The sequence below is a fragment of the Coptis chinensis genome, chromosome 9, assembly GCF_015680905.1.
Source record: "Coptis chinensis isolate HL-2020 chromosome 9, ASM1568090v1, whole genome shotgun sequence".
Lineage (NCBI taxonomy): Eukaryota > Viridiplantae > Streptophyta > Magnoliopsida > Ranunculales > Ranunculaceae > Coptis > Coptis chinensis.
Genome location: NC_141464.1, coordinates 45,733,987 through 45,740,812, shown reverse-complemented (window position 1 = coordinate 45,740,812; position 6,826 = coordinate 45,733,987).

Sequence of the window (6,826 nt, the reverse complement as noted above, 5' to 3'; positions counted from 1 at the left end):
AAAAAGACTCCAGTTACCCCGAAGATATTAGGGATGATGAGGTTCTGCGGACCGTTGGATGTGTGATCCAATGGTCTGAAAATTGGACTGTTGGATGTGTGATCCAGGTCTGAAAATCAAAAACAAAATGGTCTGAAAATCAAGAACAAAAAGAATGAGAGAATGTTGTATTTCTAGACTGTTGGATCACACCAACGGTCGCGAGCCTCATCCCTATGAAGACATCCCAAAAATTAGCTTTATTAAATATGGTGTTTGTTACTGTCGGACCCCATATTGTGTTGGGCAGACCCCAAAAACTAAAACACTTATTACAAATGTGCCATTGGTCCCAAAAGTTGTTTTGTGTTGGGCAGACTCCAAACCAAAGTGAATTTGACTTGTTGCAACCTTTTCAGCTCTTCTCTTCTATTCTCTTCTCTTCCACCATCAAAAACCATAAACCCTTAAACCCTTAAACCTTAACACTAAACACTAATGGAAGAGCCCAACCCCATTTTAGAACATGAAGATGACGAAGAAAATGTAATGCAAAATATAGAACAAGTTCCAAGTGACCCCATTCAAGAAAAAAAATGTAGAACAAGTTCAAAGTGAAGAAAATAGAGGAATGGATGATGATGCATTTAATAAGAATAAGGTAAATCTAAATTAAACGTAATTATGCATGTAATAATTATGCATGTAGGAATTATTGATGTGTACAGTGATTATACATGTAATAATTATGCATGTAGTAATTATACATGTAATAATTATGCATGTATTAATTAAACGACGCGGCTAGCTCGTTTGTATTTCACACTAAACGGTGCAGTCACACCGTGCGGGACCGTGGTCCAAAACGATGTGGGCATGTCGTTTGGGATTTGAATTTGGAAAAAACGATTTGTCGGTTTTTTTGCGACTTGAACGGTGTGGCCACACCGTTTGAAGTTAGTCTGAAACGACATGGCCACAATTTTTTGGACTGGGGTCGAAAAGCGGTGTAAACCATGTCGTTTGAGACTAAGTCAAAACGGTGTAGCCACCCGTTCAAGTGGCAAAAACAACAAGTCTTTTTCCAAGTTCAAATCTCAACGACATACGCCACACCATTTGTACTAGGTCCCGTGACGGTGTGGCCATGTCGCTTCGCGACATTTGGTACTTAAGCCAAACATCAATTAACAACCGTTTCTTTATTTAGGATCCTTCATGCGTTTCAAGAACTCTGAAACTCGAATGGCGTGGATGATGTTCAACCGCTTTTAATGGATACAATGAAATATTTACTACGGAAGAGGTACATAGTAGGCATTGTTTTCACTTGTTTTATTTTCTAAATGAAATTATATTAGTTTATTGATTGTTGTTTTTTTCATATCTTTAGGTATTTCATACACGTAGTGGCGTAATTGGTTGAAGCAACCGCCGGGGGAAAACAATGTAATGTGGTTGTGGTAATTGGGAAGTCGCAGAATGCTAACGGGGAACCGAAAGTACCAAGGCTGGATTTAGATTGCGAGAGTTGGGCGTATCGTTCACACAAAAAGCAGAGAAAGTTAATAAGAGAAATCACGGGAACCTTGAAACACGGATGTCCATTTAAGTTAAGATGTATTTTCCAACGCGGCACTGTCGATAGTTGGAAAATTGTCGTTCTTAATGGTGTTCACAACCATCCATTGGCGAAGACCCTTGAAGGACATGCATTTGCTACTCGATTTCGACTCGGTATTTACCTGATTCGAGTTCTTGTCGAGATGACTCAAAATGGAGTTAAGCCTAAAGAAGTTTTGAAGTCCATCGGACATAGGTTTCACGATAACCTATCTAGCATATATCAAGTCTACAATGCCATGCACAAGGTGAGGACATTGGATATGAGCGATGGCCGCCGCAAATCTGAGAGTGCGTGAGTTGTTAGCGCGAAAACCATTATTTCGAGGAGGTGAGAGAGATATGAATCTGGATGAGATAACGGGATTGTTATGGGCCCATCCGGATGTTAAAATGGCTCGGACTTTTCCAAAAGTTTTCATCATAGACGCGACCTACAAAACCAATAAGTATCGGTGGCCTTTTTTGCGCGGTTTGTGGGGGTGACTTCAACTTTGGAAGTCTTTCCGCGGTCTGTCGAGTGTTGCTCGATCGAAACAGCGATAGACTATGAGTGGGCTTTCGCGTCGGTTTAACGGTTTCTTTGGGTGAAGAAAGGCCATCCGTGATCGTGTCGGCCGGGGACTTGGCCTTGATGAGTGCGGCCCGATATTGTGTTTCACGACGCGCACAAAGCATCTCTGTAGATGACATATCTCTATGTCGTCCTTGAAATGCAATGATTTTTTCCACCACGAACTTGTAGATAAAGGCCGGTTTCGGAACACCAGTAGTGAAATCGAGGATCGAGGATATCTTCAACCGTAAATTCTTTGCTTTGGAAAAACACTATAGGGTTGAGTACTCCAATTTTGTTAGTTATCTGCGAGAGACTTGGTTGCCTTACAAGGATCGATTAAGTATGTTGTTGGACGGATCAACACATTCACTTTGGGAGTATAACGACCCGATAGAGTCGAAGGGTCTCATGCTTAGGTGAAGCGTGTTCTAGGAAACCTGAAAACATACATGATTTTCTAAGTATGTTTTACTTGATCCACCCGATTTTAGAGATCCGGTATGCGAGATTAGGTAGTGCGTTCGAAGAGTCGATTGTAACCCGGCACCACCACCGGATTCCTTTATTTAAATGAACTTCGAAACCCGGTCTCAAAGAAAATGTTTGGACTTGCTTTATGAAGAACTAGATACATGTATAAGCCCGTCTTTGCTAAGGACTTTGAGTTCATTTGTGGGTGTTATTTGCGCACCGATCATGGATTGTCATGTGCTCCGCGAAATCATTGAACTTCAAAAAGCAAGAACGTTCCATATCTTTGAGTGCTATCGATCCCTTTTGGAAAACTAAATGCATTTTTTCTAAGTGTGTCGGTGGGTGTTGGTCCCGATTATAGACCCCGATGGATATGTTTATGAAAAAGATATGAAATGGCTTCGAAGAAGAAGCGAGGGTTATGGTTAGAAAACTTATGGAGATTCTTTGTGCGAGGAAAGTACATGGCTAGAACCACCTCATGGGAGGCGAAAACCAAAGGTCGGCCTAAGGGTAGGCAAAGAGAAAGCTTCCAACCGAGGATGAGAACTCTTCAAAGCGAGATTCATCCGGTTTTGAACATTCCCAACGTGAGCATGAAGAGTGGGTCTCGTCATGAACAATCGAAATGTCGCCAAATTCCAAGCCTTCTCATAAAACACCCACACCATGAAATACGCTACTCTAAACCCACTGCAGAGAAGCCTTCTCCGAAACCACCTTTGCCACAAAAAAACCACACCACGGAATAACTCTTCTAAAAATCACCTTTACCACCTAAAACAACCACACCGCGAATAACTCTTCTAAAAATCACCTCAAAAGTTAGACATTGGCATCCCGGGGGGGAGACATTACGGTTTGGACATTCCAAAAGAACCGCACAAATATATTGTTAAAGTGGATGACCACGTGGGTGATGGCAATTCTTGGTATAGAAGCAATGTGCATTGCACTAGGAAGAAGTCATGAAGAGTGGCGTGGATGAGAAATGAGTTGTTACAAGAACTTAATGACAACCTCCCCTATATTGTACATTGTACACTCCACGGTGAGATTAGATGCGTGAAACCTACAATTTCCCATGAATCTGAGTTGGGCACCCACCGTATGTGGATGAGCATGCCCTTTCTTTGGATATCTATTTGCTTCGAGATTTAATGTCGTCCTCGTACATTTAGGAAGTATGTCTTGCCATCTTATTTTGCCACTGAGAACCCAAGCAAATACTGAGAGAGTAAAGAAAGTGTTGGGTACCGCTTACGTACAGGGATGTCATTTTGTCCATGTTGAACTTGTTGATGATTGTCCGGTTCCAAAACCGATGCGAAGATGGCGTAGAGCTCGACACTTAATTGCAGATAGTTGGGATATTGCATTACAAGCAAGACAAGCACAATTTACGGCATTGAACATTCTCAATTTAGTATTGGAAGACGAGGGTCCGAAATACCAATAATAGATGTTGACTAGGAATAAGTCTATGTAATTAATGTTCATGTGGTTGGAATTGTAATTTGGTTTTTGATTCAATTTTCTTAAATTTGATGGTATTTTTTTGTCGAATTAATTGTATGGATGTATGTATGTTTGTTTGATTTTGGAAAAAATGACTTTTGGGATTTGAACTTAGAAAAAAACTTGTCATGCGTTTTTGCCACTTGAAACGGTGTGGCCACACCGTTTGGAGTTAATCTGAAAACGACATGGCCACACCGTTTGGACTAGGTCCAAACGGTGTGGCAATGTCGTTTAATTTGAACTTGGAAAAAGATTTCTCTGTTTTTTGCCACTTGAGCGGTGTGGCCACACCATTTGGAGTTAGTCACGAAGCGACATGGCCACACCGTTTGGACTAGGTCCCAAACGGTTGTGGCCATGTCATTTGAGATTTGAACTTGGAAAAAAGATTTCTCTTTTTTTGCCACTTGAGCGGTGTGGCCACACCGTTTGGACTTAGTCTCAAGCGGTGTGGCCATGTCGTTTGAGACTAAAACTTGGAAAAAAATGACTTCTCTGTTTTTTGCCTCTTGAGCGGTGTGGCCACACCGTTCAAGAGGCAAAAAATCGACAAGTCATTTTTGGCAAAAAATGTTGTGTGTTGTTTAGTGTTTTGGCAAAAAATAGATGTTTAGATGTTTTGGCAATTTATCAATGTTTTATACATGGCATAAGAGAAATGAGAGTGGAGAAAGTGAAGAAGATATTCCAAAAGTTTGACAAGAACAAAGGCGGAGGACTCAACACAAAAAGAAATGTCATCTCCGGTAATCTCAGAATAGTTCAATTGATGATGAACAAATCACTGCCATTCTTGAAGAAGTTTTGAGAACTCTATGAAGAAACTAAACATAAGATTAAGAACTAACAAACAAACCATTCACATAAATAACCAATAAATAATTAGAACTTAGTTTAACGTAACCCGGCAAAGAGTAAGTTACATCATTCTCTTCCAACACAAAGAGTAAGTTATCTTCCAACACAAGATAAAAAAGAGGTAAGCTCTGAATATATAAAAGATTGGCTCTATAACACATTTTCAACAAGACTTCCAACAAGGCGCCAATGCTCAACACACTAAACCCTAAACTAACCAAACTCAACATTGCTAAATCCAATGCTCCTTAACGATATCGTCCCGGAATGAATTTGCACGGGTCAAATTGTATGCCTCCATGAACTTCGTTAAGTGCATCGTCACGGAATCGCAGATCCCCCAATTGCGAGGCCTTGATTAAGCAAAGCGAGAAATTTCATCAACGGCGAGTCTTTGTCAAAATTAAAACGAAAAACTACATTAGTATATACATTTACATTTATAAAATACCAAAACAAAAAAAACAAACGTTGTAAAGTATTAACTCACCAGATTATGATATGGAAGACTCTGTAGGGAGTAGTGATTAAGATGATCAGGGTTTATCATTCAAATATGACTATTGTTTTCGTACCAACTCATGTATCTACTAACACACTCCCATGGATAAAACGGAATGGGTCCTCGATGTTCAAGTTGTATCAAGTGATTATGCCATTTACTCCAATAGGAAGACACAATATTAAATTTCACATCGTACCAGCGTCCGAAGTAGTTAAGCGTCGAGGTCTTTGGTCTTGGGGATCACGAAGGTACAAACGCATATGACCCAGTAACCGATGCACAACCTCAAACATTATGCTTGTTCAACATTATCAAGAAAGCATATAAATCCCTCGAAAAATGCTATTTCATCCATCGCCCGTTATAGCTCGGACTTGACATAGGGATACCATTCAACTGTCAAATAGCATATGATCGAGGAAATTAATCATTAACCACATACTAATAATATTAATTAATAAATAAAACTATTTACATACAAAAATGTTTACATCGGTACAAGTCATATTATCAATCATCGCTCGGGTATGCTTCAATGTAGCTGTTGTTGTGCTAGCATAAAAAAGCTGAAATCGAGTACTTATGAGTACGGCGACATGCTTAACTGATAGTCATCGTTTGGGAATGGCACGAACACCGGAAGTACTCATAAATCCATGCCTAGATTAATATAGACACCCGGTTAATATTGTAATAAATAGATAAAATTGACATTGAAAAGAAAAACAAAAACTAATACCGTAGGAGAGTGAAATAGCACGAAACACCCTTCACCTTGGCACTTGTGGCGGTCCAAAACCCCACAATACAAGTAAGCCGTAAGTAAAGACCCCACGTAGTTTTGATCTCGGCAAATTTCATAAGTAGTCTCAGATAACAAACGGGAACTGCAGTTCCAGACGTGTCGGTGAAGGCGGTACATACAAAGAAAAACAACAAATAAGCTCTCACAGCAAACCGCAACTCTTTTTGGGTTGACGCCTTCTTCACAACAACCCCATTTTCATCCCGTAAATCTTCATCCGTTACCTTCCCAACAAACTGCTTCATCAAGAAATCCATCATAACTTTGGAAGTGAACTTATTGGATTTCATCTCCGCATCTATCTTGTCCATGGGTATGCCAAGACCTTGGTGGAGGAGTCTTTTATGCGTTCGAGTCAAATCGGTGTCCCCGATTGCTTTGCCTCTGATCGGAACTCCTAAAAGTTGGGAAACATCGTCCAACGTGATTGTCATCTCGCCCCATGGCATATGAAACGTGTTGGTCTCTGGATGCCACCTCTCCACAAACGCAGAGACCAACA